Source organism: Colias eurytheme, chromosome 10 (genome assembly GCF_061535395.1).
Source record: "Colias eurytheme isolate Ceu_HAF_F1 chromosome 10, ilColEury1 Martin Lab GWU primary, whole genome shotgun sequence".
Classification (NCBI taxonomy): domain Eukaryota; kingdom Metazoa; phylum Arthropoda; class Insecta; order Lepidoptera; family Pieridae; genus Colias; species Colias eurytheme.
Window position 1 is genome coordinate 697,005 of NC_142989.1, and position 18,465 is coordinate 715,469.

Consider the following 18,465-nt stretch of genomic DNA (forward strand, 5'->3'; position numbering starts at 1 on the left):
ACACGATGAGGCTGTGGTCACACTGTGCGAGGGGTAGATTGTCGATTATTATAAGTTAAATTGATATTAAATTGAAAAGATGGTATAGAATAAGCTGAATAAAAATGATCAGCAACATGGACAATAATTATTTTGTATACAATCTAGTAATGATGACAAAGCCAGTATTTAGTGAAAATTCTTGTATTTCTTATTAATATGGTTTAAACCAAAAACATTTACTTATACAAACACACATAAACGTAATTATATTATGTAAGTTAGACGTTACTAATAACTAATAATGATTTGGAAATTATTAAAATGTCGAATTAAACATCGGACACAAAGATGAATGGTATTCATAGACCGAACTTAATTTTTGTACGGAACTCTGAACGTCACAGTTAATCTGTAAGAATATGTATATTTTTTATTAAATTTTACCTATTCTTAGTCGCTACGAAGAATTTACTTCTCCTTATTTCTTCAGTCCTCTATTAAATTATCAGGATAACCGCAGATACAGTGTGTCGCATTAATTAAATTGTGCCACCCGTCGCGACACCACACACTGTGATAGGTTGCGATCACACCGACCATCTGCTGAGAACAAATTATAAAAGGTATGTGTATAAAGGACTTTATGATGAACTGACATATTTAGTAACCAGCAGAAAATAAGGGGATTTAAAAGTGGGCCAACTATATGCTTTATGTAAAAGAAAGTTTAAAAGTTAAGAGTGATAGAAACACCGTAAAATATTGTTCAATGCAATGGTCAGCTAGTTTTTAATATAGATACTAGATATGTAATAATATTATGACGAGGATTGATATGAGTATTGACCATATCATGGAAATTCTTAAACAAACAGCAAGCTTCACTTTTAGCCAAAAAGAGCTACCATAGGCTTTTTTTTTTGCAGAATAACAGGAGATGGTGTTAAGAACTGCACCTGTGTCATTTGATAGCTGTTATTATAATTTAGCGATGTAGCGGGTAATTATAGAAAACAAGCCATTCTATCTTTCGTGTTTGCTTGTTTTGATAGAGTGGAATGTTAATGGATATGAATAGTTTTAAACTTGAGTCTATCATCAGCTATGTTGATCAAAGTGCTATAAAATTATATGAAATTAGACTTTTTAGTTTTTATACATGCATTTTTATACTTTGATCAATACGATAGATAATAAACAGGGATGTCGTAAGAAAATAAACGATAGCCATGTTGAATAAACATTCTTTGTGAAAAATTAAATGGATCGGGCTAAGATTAATACATTGTATATAAATAGCTCAATTCAGAGAAAAAAAGGATTCACAGAAATTATCTAGCGCATACAATTCAATAGCAATGCAACATTTTTCTATATTGTTACCTGCCTACTTTAATTCCTAGTAATATTTTTTTATTGCATAGGCTGCCACTTTTCTGACGTGTATAAGTACCTAATATAAAATTATTATATTTAATATGAGTATCTTGTAAGCAGAATTCCATGTAGATTTGTTTAACAATTACCATAACAAGTTGCAAGTATCAATCACAATCGCAATCCCACCTTCATTACATTAACGGAAACAGGAGAGGATACCGTTTCGGGTAATCGGACTTGCACAGGAATCGTACAACCATTAAGTCACCATTCACAAATAAAATGAATCAAAACGTGTCGCTCTGTGTGTTCAGCCCTTAAATGTAGCGCAGTGCGCCCACGCCCTTACAAAGCAGTCAAATTAATCTTTCCAAGTACACAACCATCAATTATCACGGAACGTTAGCGCTGTTTATATTTCCACAGATAAATTATTATCTGTCTATCTTTACGTGTCTTCCGTTTATGTACAGCTTTATTCGGGGAATATTTTTATTATAACTTGGCGTCGGCAGGATGTTTGTTGCCGTAAACGCGTGTGATTTACATGTATTACAAGTTAATGACAGCAAAAAAGCTATTTGGATGTCAATAATCATTTTTGTTTTAATGGCAAATGATCCATTGAAATGTTACATTTTTTAGGCCTGACCTTGAGTTTTTTAGAGGACGCAATTTTATTTTTTTGATGTGTAGGGGGGGTCAGTGTGAAGCTAAAACCAAGTTTGTGGGGTCGCCACCCTTGTCCCATGGTCGCCATCTTGAAAATAGCGGTTGAAATGGTTTTAACGATATATCTCTTAAACTATTTATCTGATAATAAAACAATTTTAACATTATTTGTTGCAAATTAAATTCTCTACAACTTTGATTCAGTAACGTTTTGTCGTAGAACTATAAATAAAAAAGTTATAAGCGAAAATGTTCAGAAATTAGAGCTATTTATATTTTTCAATAAAACTTTTTTTTATCATTTTACGAATAAATGATATAAGACTATTTTTGTAGATTGTTTTTCGAGGAACAACTTTTATATACAACATTTTTTCAGTACGTCAATAGCTAAGGTTTTACAGCGCTCAGAAGTGAGTACTATTTTTCAGTAGTAACTATACATAATAAATTGGCTATTGGCTCTTTTCCCAGACTCCACAACAATGGAAGCACACTGCAGAGCATTTCAGCCCTGCTTTTCGACGTAAAAAAAAAAACGCACTTCCAGACTCTACCTCCTGGGTTGTGGGGAACAGATTCAATAATTAATTATTAATAATATTGTAAAATTAATTATTAAAAATATTATTATAACAAAAATAAAATAATTACTGGTGACAAATTATTATTAGTACACACATAATATATCGTATTCTGTATAGTAAAGAGTACTTAAAATAGTACTCACTTCGGATGGCTGTAAAACCTTAGCTATTTACTTAATGAAAAAATGTTGTAAATAAAAGTTGTTCTACGAAAAACAATCTACAAAAATGGTCTGATATAATTTCTTCGTAAACTTATAAAAAAAAGTTTTATTGAAAAATATAAACATCTCTAATTTCTGAACATTTTCAGTTATAACTTTTTTGTTTATAGTTCTACGACAAAAAGTTACTGAACCTAAGTTGTAGAGAATTTAATTTGCAACGAATAATGTTAAAATTGTTTTATAATCAGATAAATAGTTTAAGAGATATATCGTAAAAATCATTTCAACCGCTATTTTCAAGATGGCGGCCGTGGGACAAGGGTGGCGACCCCACAAACTTGGTGATAGCTTCACACTGACCCCCCCTACACATCAAAAAAATAAAATTGCGTCCTCTAAAAAATGCGACCCCAAATGTAACTTTTCAATGGACCAAAAGAGAAAGTGAACTTTAATGATAGAGTATAATGAATAAACTTATGAGTATATTGAATCTATTATAAAAACCTGTATTAATAATACAAGCAGAAAACAATTGAGAGAATTTACAAATGATTGAAATGAAGCAATACCAGGGTAGTCTCAGCTTTAAAACTGACACAAAAATGTCGTAAAACATTATTTCTATGAACATAACATCATTTATATTAAAGTTCCAATCCATTAAAAATAAAATGATAAAACTTGCAAACTATGAAGTAGGAAAAAGGCAATTTACAGTGTCTATCACGTCTAATAATATCACACATTTTTCACGGTTCTGAATTAGGTAATGGAATAAGTCTGCACAATATAACAAACAATAAAAATAACTATCTCTCCTAGTTCTACGAAATAAACTTACATTAATTATTTTGCTTACTGTGTTATGGGTCATTATGAGATTCGTTGCTCATAAATAAGTAAAAGAAATGAAATAAGATTTCTTAGTAGCGGAATTGTAAAATATATATTTTTTTAAGAATAAGAATAAAATACATTTATTAGAATCACCAAAGTACCACCACCACATAAAAAAAACAATAACAAAAGCACTCTTAAAGACTATAGAAAATAACAGGGATAAAAAAGATTTATTATCTAATTGACATTTTAAGAGGCTTTTCTCTATATTGAGAAGGTATAAATTAATTAAAAATATGATTTCTTTAGTTCATAGTTCTATTAGTTACCGACTTCTAGTTGGTCTTTGATTAAAATATATTGATTATCGTTAGGTCATTTTTTTTACAAATTATTTCTTTATAATTTAACTAGAAATAAACATTTAATTTATTTTATGTCCATTAAAAAACATAATAACTATAGATCCTTATTACCTCTAACAATTTATAAGAAAAAGTTTATTCAATCTAGATTTAGACTACAAGCCCGCATATGAAAAAAATATGGGTCAAATGAACCACCACGGGACATATCTAGTACGAAAGAAGAGCAAAAAATAATAAGATTCATCACTATGCCGTCACTTGTAAGCTGTCCAACTGAGTGCAGATGAGAATTGAAAAGTACAGGTAGACTCGGTAAATTTTGGTCATATATTTTTGTACGGCATTCTTAACCATCGATAGATCCATTAAAAATAATAAGAAACCGCTCAGTGCCGTACAAAAATGTGGGTCCACCAAGTCGGAATTTTTATTTAATTTCCGAGAGTTACCGGGGGTAAATTTGGTCATTTGACCATGTACGGCATCTATGTCATACTATTGCTATACTGCTTTTTATCCATTATTCCGCAACGCCGTACAAAAATCATGGGGCCAAGGGGAAAAAATCGAGAGTTGTAATCCCCTCTCTTTCCCCACTCCAGGGGGTCATTTGACACAACACGAAATAAATTTATTTTTAAAGTATTTTATGCATAGATAATATTTTTTCATGTGCCGTACATTTTCGTTGGTTCAAAGGGGAAAAATCTGAAAAAGAAAAAATCCATATAACGAAATGTTTGCTTTATATTTTTCTAATAAAATATAAATATACATTAATATTAAGAAGCTCGAGGTGGTTAATTATCACCTTGGAAAGTCGGAGTCAAGTGGAATGGACTCCGTTAAATTGATGAACTAATAAAAAGCTATGAACGAAAAGATGTGAATTATATTCAATCAGCCCATGAATACAGGTAAAGTCACAAGCAAATGCTAGTAATATATACATATTCAAAATGTACAAGTAAAGCGCTTTCAAATGATACCAAACACGGCATATTTATCTTAACTTTATTTTTTTACTCTGTATGTTTTGTCCGCTAGAGGGCGCCACATAAGATTTTGTGCCCATATAGCCTTTAGCTAGCTGGTCACTGATTATCCAGTGAACAATTCAGACGTTTCTAATGATATGTCATTTGTCGAATTCTGATAAGTAGTTTAGAAGTTACGAGGGAATAGATGAACATACATACATGACCTGTCAAAACCATAACCCTCCTTTTGCTTTGCCGTAGTTGGGTAAAAATATGTTAATGCCGTACTGTATCAAATGGCCATAAAAGCACCCTTAAATTGTAGCTTTCGTCGCTTTCATCAGCCTAAAAGATGTGGTCTGCACAAAAATGTACGGCATCATTCTTTCCTAATTTATCTATGTTAATACTATTTAAAACAACGAATAAAGTGTAGAAAACTATTATATTTCATTAATCTACGATGTTTAAACTTTAACAAAATTTCTGGGTTTGCATTTCTCTATAACTTTTTTTAGAACGGTTTCTTTTGAACGGCAATACTATACAACAATTGAATTTTACAATATCATGTTAAAAAAAAAGTTCCCGTACAGGGTCAAATGACCTTACAGCTCTTTATATCAAGAATTCGATGAAATTAAGATGATTATTGGTATACATTTAAAAGAACAATTATTTTTTGACGGCATTGCTTTTAATAGTACTTTTGAGTGCTAGATAATGTTTTGGAACCGAAGCCGTACTTAGTCAAATGACCCCCTGGAGTGGGGAAAGAGAGGGGATTGCAACTCTCGATTTTTTCCCCTTGTCCCCATGATTTTTGTACGGCGTTGCGGAATAATGGATTAAAAGCAGTATAGCAATAGTATGACACAGATGCCGTACATGGTCAAATGACCAAATTTACCCCCGGTAACTCTCGGAAATTAAATAAAAATTCCGACTTGGTGGACCCACATTTTTGTACGGCACTGAGCGGTTTCTTATTATTTTTAATGGATCTATCGATGGTTAAGAATGCCGTACAAAAATATATGACCAAAATTTACCGAGTCTACCTGTACTTTTCAATTCTCATCTGCACTCAGTTGGACAGCTTACAAGTGACGGCATAGTGATGAATCTTATTATTTTTTGCTCTTCTTTCGTTCTAGATATGACCCCTGGTGGTTCATTTGACCCATATTTTTGTCATATGCGGGCTTGTAGTCTAATTGCATATCTTTTCAATATGGGACACGATATTTATAACAGACCATCTTATCTTACTAATACCCAATAAAATTAACACTATTAATAAAAAACCCAATAAATACAAGTTCTAAAACTGAAATTAAATACACATTAAAATAAATAGCCGTTGTAAAACCGCGTGTGTTGTAAAAATTTATAGTCATGATATATGATACAGCAAGCTAGGGAAATTGCCCTGATAATATTTATGACGATATGAGCACATAACGTCGTCACTGCTAAATATAATTTATGATAGAACGATATAAACGTTTCTTTTTTTATTTGGAAAGGGGCTTGGCTTTATCTATTACTATTAAAGTATTATAGATGACTAAGGAACGGTTATGGTTACGCTATGATTCACATTGTGTAGTAAAAGGTTGCCACCTTTTACTACACAATGTGAATGTTTAAATAATTTGGAAAATCCAAAAGTGCACGCCTCATAATTTTTTTTAATAAATATTTATTAATTATTATTTTTGTTTATTTAATAACAATTAAACCACATCGAATCAGACCCTGAAAAATGAAAGGGTTCTATTCCTGAGCATACTCAAGCGTAAGAGAAAAAAAAGACTCGATTAGTAAAGTATTTCGGTCGCTATCGTGTTAACAAGAAAAAGGATCCGCACATACAGACACACGGACGTCCAAGACAGAACTTTTTTAAACTGTTTTTTAACTAGTTTAAATAACAAAAATGACATCAAAAATATCATGAACGTTAAAAATAGTGTTTTTTTCTTAATATGTGTGTGTATGTATTATCTTACAAGTGCAATGTATAGGTATATTAAGAAGAGCTGGAACGTCAACACATTTACACATTGCACATGTTTGGCCGGGAGATACTGCCACAAAATTTCGGGTCGTTTTTAACAGGATGGCGGTCTAGAGGGGTCTTAGTACGCAATGACAAAAAGAAAAATGACGTAAATGTCTGCACGATGATGATTACCTGTGCAAAAGTTAGCCTGGTACAAATGGTTGAATTGTTTTTTTTTAAATCGTGTTTTTGTAAACGCATCGCGTCGGTATGGGGGGCTGTTAGTTACACCGGAAAAGTATGGCATTACACTACCGCCTACATCTTTTTTAACGGTAAATTCTAAAATTTTTGTGTCACAAATCGGACTTTCGCTATTTATCCGACGAGTTCGACTAACGCCCACGCGACTAGTCCGCCGGTACCAGCGTTCGGACCATCATTTTACCTCTGTAGAACCGCCATTCTGTTACAAATGACCCGAAATTTTGTGTCAGTATCTCCCGGCCTATGTATGTGTCATATTTTGCAATTGTTTATAAATACAGGGTGATGTAATTGGTGTAGTACGATGAGGAATTTTGTGATACAGTAAATGGAAGAATTATAGACTATTTTACAGTATTTAATAAAATCATTTAATTTTTTGTTCATTTTCATTAGAAATGTCAATTTTTCTCACCAAGGTGGAAATTTGGATGATAAGGATCTTGTTAGAAAAATATAAATTTTGACTAAAATCGGCATTTTTTTTTTCAAAAATCAAAGTACTAATTAATAATCAGAGTTATCACATTATTAAAAAAAATAAGCCAAACTATACACAATTTTTACCTACTTGATGCAATCCTCAAAGATCATGGACATAGTGTATTGCGCCTTCCACCATACCATCCAGAACTCAACCCAATAGAGTTACTATGGGGCATAATTAAAGGGAAAGTAGCATCACAAAATGTGAACTTTAACTTGAAAACTGTGGAAGAATTATTTAGAAAGGAAGCAAATACTATTAGTCTGGATATGTTTAGTGACGTTTGGAGAAAGACGCGAGAACGTGAGGAAAAATATATTCAATTAAAACCAAAAGTAGATAATTACACTGACTCATTTATAATAACATTAAGAAATTCCGACGGCGAGTTCTTCGAGCGATGAAAGTTTCAGTGAAGTAGAAGATTACGATTATGATTAAATAGATTCTTCTTCTTCTCTATAGATACTGCTTTCTGAATTGGTGGTAAATGTTAAAACTGTTAAACTGTTATGACGATTCAAAGGTGCTTCTAGAAGAAGTCTAATTGTATAAATGTTTGAGTTTGAGTTTAAAACCAATAGTGTGAAAATTATACAATAAATATGTAACACATATTTGTAAGCGCGTATTGGTAGGTATTACGTACTTACTACAAATATAATATTTCTTAGATATCTTTACCAAAGTCAGGACAAGACTGCTCCGCAACTGCAGAAGACGTCCGTTATTTAAATCATTATCAAAACAACCATCCGTGTGTTGGGAGTGAGCGCACGTGTTATTTGTATTGTTTTTATGACCTGAAATTTAATTATTATTTGATAATTGAATAATTATTAATACTTTTATCCAATTGATTATTATTAGAATAAATAATTAACTTCATCAATTGATTTACTTTTAAATTATAATTTTACAGGTAAATTATGAGAGCTTTCATAATTATATTTGCATATATTTATCTACAACGCACCCATTTTACAATTCAAGTCTAAAATGAAACTAGAGTCGCATTTATTTTTGAACATACTGTAAGTGAAATTGCATAAGTGTGAGTACTGTGAACATGCCAGCTTTCCTTAATTGACCGATATGATACATAAAGACATTTTAAGTTTGAAAAATCAGATGTTTTGCGCGAAGTGACAGTAGTACCCACCTCAACGCTTCGCTTATGAGGCGTGCAAAACAATTTCGTTTAATTGATAAATAATTAGATCTAAATATTAAATCGATATAACTTGACATGTATCTAAAAAATTAGCACAATATTAGTGCTAAGAAATTTGTGTAACTTATTATTGCAGGCTACTCACTGCATTTTGTGTATGATCCCTGTTGTACTCCATAATTTATATCTTCAAAATAACAGAAAATTCACGAAATTATATCTATAAAAACAAAACATTTATATGCAAAGAACAAAGAAATTTCAATGAATTAATTTAACAAATTGTTTTCTTGTGTAAAATGCGATGATCGCGCCAGAAAAAAATTTGAAAATCGAATCATATTTTTAATTTCTTTTTAAAGGTCCATTTCTAGCGTATGGCCAGTATCACATTGATAGAATTTCAGTCTACATTAAATAAAATGCTGCTATAATTAAAAATAAAAGGTTTTATAAATAAAAAAATAGTTTGGAAAATCCAAAAGTGCACGCCTCATAATTTTTTTTTAATTATTATTTTTGTTTATTTAATAACAATTAGGTAAACCACATCGAATCAGACCCTGAAAAATGAAAGGGTTAAAAATGAAAAGCAGGAATAGTCCTGAGCATACTCAAGCGTAAGAGAAAAAAAAAGACTCGATTAGTAAAGTATTTCGGTCGCTATCGTGTTAACAAGAAAATCCTCCGCACATACAGACACACGGACGTCCAAGACAGAACTTTTTTAATCTGTTTTTTAACTAGTTTAAATAACAAAAAAAACCGGCCAAGTGCGAGTCGGACTCGCGCACCGAGGGTTCCGTACAAATAAGTTTAAAATTATTAAAAAAAATATATTATGTGATGTAACTAAAAATTTATGGTTTTCGTAATTTTTCCTTTATCTATGCTATAAGACGTTGCTTCGTACCAAATTTCAAGATTCTGAGTTCACGGGAAGCACCCTGTAGGTTTTGATTCCCTTGCAAGTGTCGAAAATTTGCGGCGTAAACGGCTGTATCTTTTGATTGCGTTGGCTTAGAAGTTTGATTTTTTCACAGCTTCAAGGGACAGTAGACCTGAGTAATTGATATAAATTTCAGCCACATACCTCCACGCGTTCCTGAGAAAAAGGGTCTTGACAGACGGACGGACGGACGGACAGACGGACAACAAAGTGATCCTATAAGGGTTCCGTTTTTTCCTTTTGAGGTACGGAACCCTAAAAATGACATCAAAAATATCATGAATGTTAAAAATAGTGTTTTGTCTTAATATGTGTGTGTATGTTATTATCTTACAAGTGCAATGTATGATACATAAAGACATTTTAAGTTTGAAAAATCAGATGTTTTGCGCGAAGTGACAGTAGTACCCACCTCAACGCTTCGCTTATGAGGCGTGCAATAAGATGTTTTATTTACCAGTAAAACTATCGACCGACAACAAAGCAATCTACATATTTTTTTCGTGTGATCAATAATTTACGTGCGCGCGAAAACTAGGAATTTGAAAATCGAATCAATTATTTTTTCTTTTTTCGTGTCTACTTTTTACTTTTTTTTTTCAACCGCGTCTAATATACGGCCAGTATCAATTTATAATTCGAATTTCAGCGTATAATAAAACTTTTTGCTCTTATGAAATTTGTAAGATGTTTTATTTACCAGTTCATCCGACGTTAATGTATGTCATTATACAAGACAGGTGACATCATTCGCGGCTCAAAGTTAATGCGTATAATTTTCTAAGGAGCAAAAATGACTGGTCTATACATTGATAATGGCTGATGATTATAAGGGGACCGTGTCAGTGTGTCGTAACGACGGCAAATTATAGGATATGTATTGAGATGTTACAGCTGACGGTATTGTGGGTTGGAGTTTCGACTTATAAATATACCGTGGTATTAGAGCTCAAAATAAATAAAACCTCGGTTCAAGAAAGTGATATAATTGTCACATTATTAAATAGTAATGAAAGATTTCTTTTTTCTTTTGTGATATTTTGTGACTATGGAAATGTCATGTGTTGTGTAGGATCAATCAATTGATGTAATAACTTAAGTATAGGAACCTACATCATTTAAAGGTAATAAACAGTAGGTATATTTTTAATAACAAAAAATTCCACAATATTATCACCGATTTATCTCCGAAAATAACGTCAATGTTTGTAATTATCCGGTAATAAATCAATTTCAACATTAATTACTCGAATACCCAAGAATTGACATACATCAATAGATAAGAATCGTTTTAGTTTTAAATTTATAAATTAAATTTCTAAAGATATCGTACGATCGTAATAGATAACTAATATAATTAATAAGGACGATAATGTTCTTGGAAACAGGTTCATTTTTAGGTTAATAGTTTTTTAATTGAGTTTTCCTGGCATCAATCTAGATACTAATCAAACTAACTGTGACTCGCGGTTTTCATTCATATAAGAAAGAATTTTTTTTAAAGAAAGAATTCATCTCCAACGGTTACCTACTTCTAATTCTAACTGAAGCCTTCGAGATAATAAGTAAGTGATTAAAAAATATCTTTGACACCGGGTAACTATATCTATCTTCACCGGGAAAAGCAGATTCATTTAATTTGAGATAAAATAATTTGGAAGCTATGATTTATGATACCAATACTTATTTTGTGTTCGTAACGCGACATACTTATCCTACTTAATATTATATAAATGCGAAAGTTTGTGACTCTTTCACGCAAATATTACTGAACTGATTTCAATGAAATTTAGCACACTTAAAGAAGGTAACTTGGATTAACACATAGGATAGGTTTTATTCCGGAAATCCCACGGAAACGGGAACTATGGTTTTCCTTTGAAAACGCGGGCGAAGCCGCGGGCGGATATCTAGTACCTACAAGATAAAACACAAAGAAAAACAAACAATTTCTCGTAATCATTATTTCTTAAATTAATTACTGCGAAGTCACTCAATTTGCATAATCTATCTAAGATAGACCAAAATTAATCCGATGTTGTCCATAATTATTATTACATGGTATTATAAATCAAAATTTAATACCTAATAATCAGCTTAGAACGATTTCTTGACATTTACTGATAGTGATATTATACAGGTGTTGATAAGATATAGTGATAATTAAGTGGTAAAAAATATTGTTTCTTCGTAATAAGCTGTAATCAATTAGGTTGGCTGGGGTGTCAGCTTACAGTCTGGTGCTTGTCGAGGGTCTGATCCCTGATAATAGGAATTGTTTTAGATTATGTTATACACGACCATACTGTGATCTAATTATTTGCTATTACTAAGTGTACCGCGCAGCTTTACTCGCGAATGAGCCCTACTGAAATGTATTATTCTGGTTTGTAAGCTAAAGCCTATATCACTGCCAAGTATATTTAGTACAGGTTTTCGCGTAAAAGTGTTACAAAACATTCTTTCAAACTTTTGCGTGTATAATATTATTGAATTAAAAACATACGCAGCACATACGCAATAGGTACGCTCTACATATTATACAAAAATTTAAATAATAATAGCCATTTGTTTTACCAATTTTTCTGTTGCAAAACTCGTAAATACACCAAATATGTAAAAAGATTCTTCTTCTCTTTCACTAACTTTCACCTTATGAATTTACTAGCTGCTAGCCTATAGCCTTCCTCGATAAATGAGCTATCCACAGGCTCTTAATGTATGTCTGTGGAGCTATCTAACACCGAAGGAATTTTTCAAATCGGACCAGTAGTTCCCGAGATTAGTGCGTTCAAACAAACGAACAAACAAACAAACTCTTCAGCTTTATAATATTAGTGTAGGTAGATTAATAAACATTTCTCTTTCTTCCTCTAAAAAGCGCTCTTCAGTACAGTAAAATGTGCTTAACTATATTCCAACTCGCAAAGTACGAAGGTAATAAGTCTACCCGTATATAATTACATAGATATATTACATGGTCTTATCTTGACTTATGTCTGCTTCTAATTATGAAACAACATTGATTGATCGATGTATTAACTACCTTGATTGTATTGGATTTTATATCGCTTGGAAATTTTGTGATTAATAAGCTAGCTACTACATTGTACGTGAGATATAGCAGTTAGAGATTTTTAATTAGTGACTAGTGTTCTAGTTTAAAGGGTTTCGAATTATAAAATAATCATCGTCTACTTTCTTTAAGATCTGTATTATTAAGTAGGTACCCTCTTATAGTACCTATTTATCGGTCGGTCGAATTTTATAGAAATTTGTAAAAAAATATGTAGGCAACGCATATATTTTTGCACATTTTTAAAATAAAATTTACAATACAAAGTTTGTTATCAAATTTCTTTTTAAGTAACTATAATATTTACAGTACATACGTGATCGCTGATTTCACAATATAAAAAAATAACGAATAATTTGACACCCATTTAAATACATTTTACAGCATACAATTATTGCAACGTTTAAAACTGAAAAACTAAATTGTTCTTGAACTCCTTATTTCAATTTGTCTCCGTCCATTTAATATTTAATGAACAAACATTTGCTTTAGTTGAAAAGAAAACAAAATGACGTCGCTGACGAGTTGGTTGGAGGCGGACGGAACGACTTTGAGTGATTGCAGGCATCTGTCGCGAACGGTGGGATTAGTGAGAATATCTTCGTATTATGAAGTATTTTATTGTTTATTGTGTATTTATTTGTTAATTATAATATGAATAATAGTCCTCGTATAGGTGAAGACGTTTTATTTTTTAAATGTTTTGATTGGTAGAATTGAGCATGTGGAAGAAATAGATACACAAAAATTGCTTGGAGAAAACATTAATAGATTTACTCTCTTTACCTATTATTCGATTGAAAATAGATTCATAAATCCAAATACGCTAAAAATCTAGATAAAATAAATAAACCACTCATCAAATACCTAAGTAGGTACTTTAATAATTTAAAACTGTTCAACAGAACCAGTCAAAATATAAGTGCTTTCACTATGAATAAATCATTACGAAGTCTGTGATAAAGTGCCTCTGTTTTTCCACTGGCTCATAAATCATCCCCCTGCCGACGTTTTCACTTGACCCTTGTGTTTATATCTTCGCGAAAAATAATTTGTTATGATGCATTTGACGTCTTATTAATTTTGACGTATTATGTGTGCTTCTGGGGTGCATTTCTTGGTTGTACAACACAACCTTATTTTGTGTTTACTTACGGTGAAGTTTGCTTGAGGATTAAACTATACCTACCTACTAATTACACCGTCGTAGATCATATTATATTGTAAGTAGAAATGCATTTTAATTTACAATTGATATTGATAGAGAGTACCTACCAACTGCAACATCTTCTATAGATTATAGTAAACGCGTTTTTAAATAAAAGGGAAATAAATGGAACACTTTGTCTCATTATTCTGTTTTAACGTATTTGCAGTAAGATCTCTTTAGTCTAATAATACTACAAAACTTTTATTACCATGAATAGAGCTAAAAGTTCGTCAGTTAAACAGACAGGTGTAACCTATAGTCATAACAAAAATATTATTGTAAACACTAATTAAAACAAAATTACAATATTGCGTTATATTTTAAGCTCGTTATTAAATAAAACAATAGAAAAACCTTCTCCATAATGTGTTGTGTAAAGTGTCAAGATAATATGTTAAATATTCATCCTTGAACCGCGTTGACATGCTGACAGAGAGGGTCGTGGCAAAAAATTACTGACGTTATTTTCTTAGCTTAAGGCCTCCCCCACATTGGGCGTAGGCCGAGCGTACGCGTTTCCTGAGCGTGCTGCCGGCGTCCGCGTCGGCGCGGCGCGGACGTCGCGTCAGCGCGCCGTCTGTGGGGCCCGGGCGTCGCGCCATCGAACGCTATGCAAGCGCTGCGCAAGCGCCGCGCCGACGCGACGTCGTGTCTAAAGCACTCGGCCGCCCGCGCCGTGCCCCTCGCACTCATTGCCCTCGTCGTCGCCCGCTAGGGTCAGTCACTAGAATGGATTCTGACGCGGAAACACTGCTGTTAGCTTTACTTCTCAAACGGAAAATACGCCCATGGAACGCCCATGGAACGCGACGTAAGCGCGGCGTCTGCGCGGCGTTCACGCAGCGCCCGCGCGGCGCTGGACAACGCGTAGCCCGCGCCCCACAGACGGCGCGCTGACGCGACGTCCGCGCCGCGCCGACGCCGGCAGCACGCTCAGGAAACGCGTACGCTCGGCCTACGCCCAATGTGGGGGAGGCCTTATATTCACGTGTTTGTGTGTTTAATATCTCATGTTGATGGTGTGAAATCTAGAGGAAAATAATACATTGCTTGATTCGCATATAAATCAAAATAATGTATCTTAATATGTACTATGTTGTTAAGTATGAATTATGAGCAGTTTTCGTGTGTGAAAAATACAAACAGGTGAAAAGACAGATATATTTAAATAAAACAACGATACCTACATCTCATGACTTCATTTGCTTTTATAAACCTATTTCAAAATTCAAACATCGTTTATTACCTTTCTTAATACTACACGTACAAAAATAGCTTGTTAAGAAATTAAACTTATAATGGAATACATTGCAATTTTTTCTTTGTTTCCTATTTTCCCTATAAGAACGCAATGGACATCATGCAAGGCGATAGTGCCTCACCATAAGAGACACATTAGATTTGACAGGTTGTCACGTTTCGCAAACTTTGTAGAATAAATATTTGTTAGCGAATAGTGATTGATGGATTTATGCATTTGGCAGTACTTTGCTGTCTTATGTTTCATTATTAATACTTATAATGTAGTGTTATATTTGAACATTTAGATTGTGAAACATTGTGTATGATAGAGTCGTTAAGACAATTTAATTAGGTACATGATTGATCATAATATCGCACCAGTATTTTGTTATTAGGGTCCATACATGCCGTGGCTGCTCGCTCTGTGTGGACCAGCCTATTGTAAGTATTTACTTTTGATCATAAATATAGCAAAGTAAGTACATGCAAATATAATTTTTTCAAACATCACGTCGCGCAAACAAAGCCGGTAATTACTCAACAGCGGCGGTACCGATTGACTTTGATAAAACGCTCAACCTACTTGTTTAGCGATATATTACCTGCGGGCGAGCGACGCGGCCGCGTCACGGGACACGGAATTAGGAGATGTGGAAGTGTTATTAAAATTATAATAAAGTAGCTTGTCTGGGTTGACCCTGGTTAATAGCTGTGTTTTACCTGAAAATAAAACACATATTAAATACTTACCTATATTTGAAGCTTACTTCATTGAGAAGGCACCTAGCTTTTTCCGCCTATTTTGCCCTCTCTTTCCGTTGTATATATGCTATCTCTCTCGCACACCTCTCCACCAGGTGGCGGGGCGCACGATAATGTGCGGGCGCTGGATGTTTTTTCATTGAGTCGAAATCCACAACAGGTGGACGTTAAGTGTAAGCTTCAAATATAGGTAAGTATTTAATATGTGTTTTATTTTCAGGTAAAACACAGCTATTAAACACTTGACCGTAATTTGAAGCTTACTTCATTGAGACCCGTTTGTTACCCACCTGGTGTACAATGTGACGCCAATGTGAATTTGAATACATAAGTAATTACTTATTTCTTTATTTGAAAGAGTAAGGTGTGCAGATAGTATACCTACTAATAAATCACACAAATTTTAATATTATATAATATACTAGTGGTCCGCCCCGGCTTCGCCCGTGGTACATATTTCGCAATAAAAGGTAGCCTATGTCCTTTCTCGGGTATCAAAATATCTCCATACCGAATTTCATGCAAATTGGTTCAGTAGTTTAGGCGTGATTGAGTAACAGACAGACAGACAGACAGAGTTACTTTCGCATTTATAATATTAGTATAAGATTAACAATCCCAGATGAAAAGTTAATCAAATAAGAACCAAAAAGTTAATCATAATGATTAAAAGTATTAGAACTTATGAGATTGGTTCAAGCGTACCTTAGTTAACCTTTTTGGGCTTGAAAAGTTAAAGTTACTACAATTTCCACTATCTTTAGCGTAAATCTGCGAAAGCGCCAGTAACGACTTTCAATTACGCATTTAGATGTTACTTACAAAATGAAGCAACAGCTGATCCCGACGAGGCAAAAATACCTCAAACTCAAACCTTTATTCAATTAGAACTCTGCAGAAGCATCATTGAATCATCTTAACATAGAATTACCAAATGTCTCAACTCACACAGTTTTAACCCAACCTGCTACAAGCGGACAAGAAGAGACCTTGGTCCTTACTTTTGGGGTCAGAAGTAAATTTAAAAGGTCACCCCTTGAATAAGGCAATAAAATATCAAAACAGGTAAACGGTTTAAATTATAATACAGATTTTTAACATCCAACTAAACCGTGCGGTATCTTTTAATGTTTAGAGCCAACGTCGCAATCATAATCTAAACATGGCTGGTACTTTCAGTACAATGCATGAATTATTTATTTAAAACTGATAGGTCATAAACTCTGTACTGGAAACAAATATACTGAACTCAAGAGACTAAAATGATAAAGAGCTTATCTGTGTCCCAAAACTGCAATTACTACAGCTAAGTACGTTACTTTTAATCAATTCAGTTTTAAGATATAATTATGATTTACATCAGAACTTATATACCGAAAGTCTCGGGACTACATAACGTGACTTATTTATAATAGTGTTTGTGCATAACACTAGGCAGTCAACAGCTATATGAACGTCAGATAGGAAAAGAGCCAAATTTATCCAGTCAGTAATAAAGGATTTTAACTATACTTATTATAATTCAACCAACTACTACTAGCTACTCCGTACGTCTTTTGGGTAGACGGAGGCAAATAGGATTTTTATTCCAACTATATCATTTGATATTTTGAAAATGTACTCCACATTTTCATACCGTCAGAGTCATTTTGCAGATTATAGTGGTGCAGCACTGAACACTGTCTATTAGGTGGCTGGTGCTGCTGACCGGGCCTTCAGTTCCGCTTTCCAGAATACCTTCACCCTTCTAGGTGCTACTACTACTGAAATAGCGGTACTCTATCGCGTCGTTCAGGTCTCTAACTGACAGGATTTCTCATATTATCGTAACAACCTCGCTCGTTCTAATGCTGGGGCCACACTAACGGGAAATGCCATTAATTTACGCGATAATGGACGTTAACTTTAGGTGTAGCCAGTATTATTTAACAACGGCATTAACATTGCCGTTTGGCGAGGCGATAGCTTTATCGCGAGAATTAACGCAATGAAGCGGTCACACTACGTCCATCTTGCTAGAATTTTAGTAAAATTAACGCCGTTTTTATCGCCAACAATCGGCATTCACGCTGACCGTTCAAGTGTAGCCACCCACTTAACGCCTTAAAAATTATCGGAATAATTATCGCGATAAAGGGCATTAGACGTTAGACGTTAGTGACGTTAGCATTACGAGAACAAATTATCGCCAAGGAATTCTGCTGCAGGATAATGGCAAGAGAGATTATAAGCTTAACTATGCATTATTATGCTCAGGAATATGGTGGATTTTGAATACTATCGTCGTCTGAAAGTATCTCCTTTCGATTAA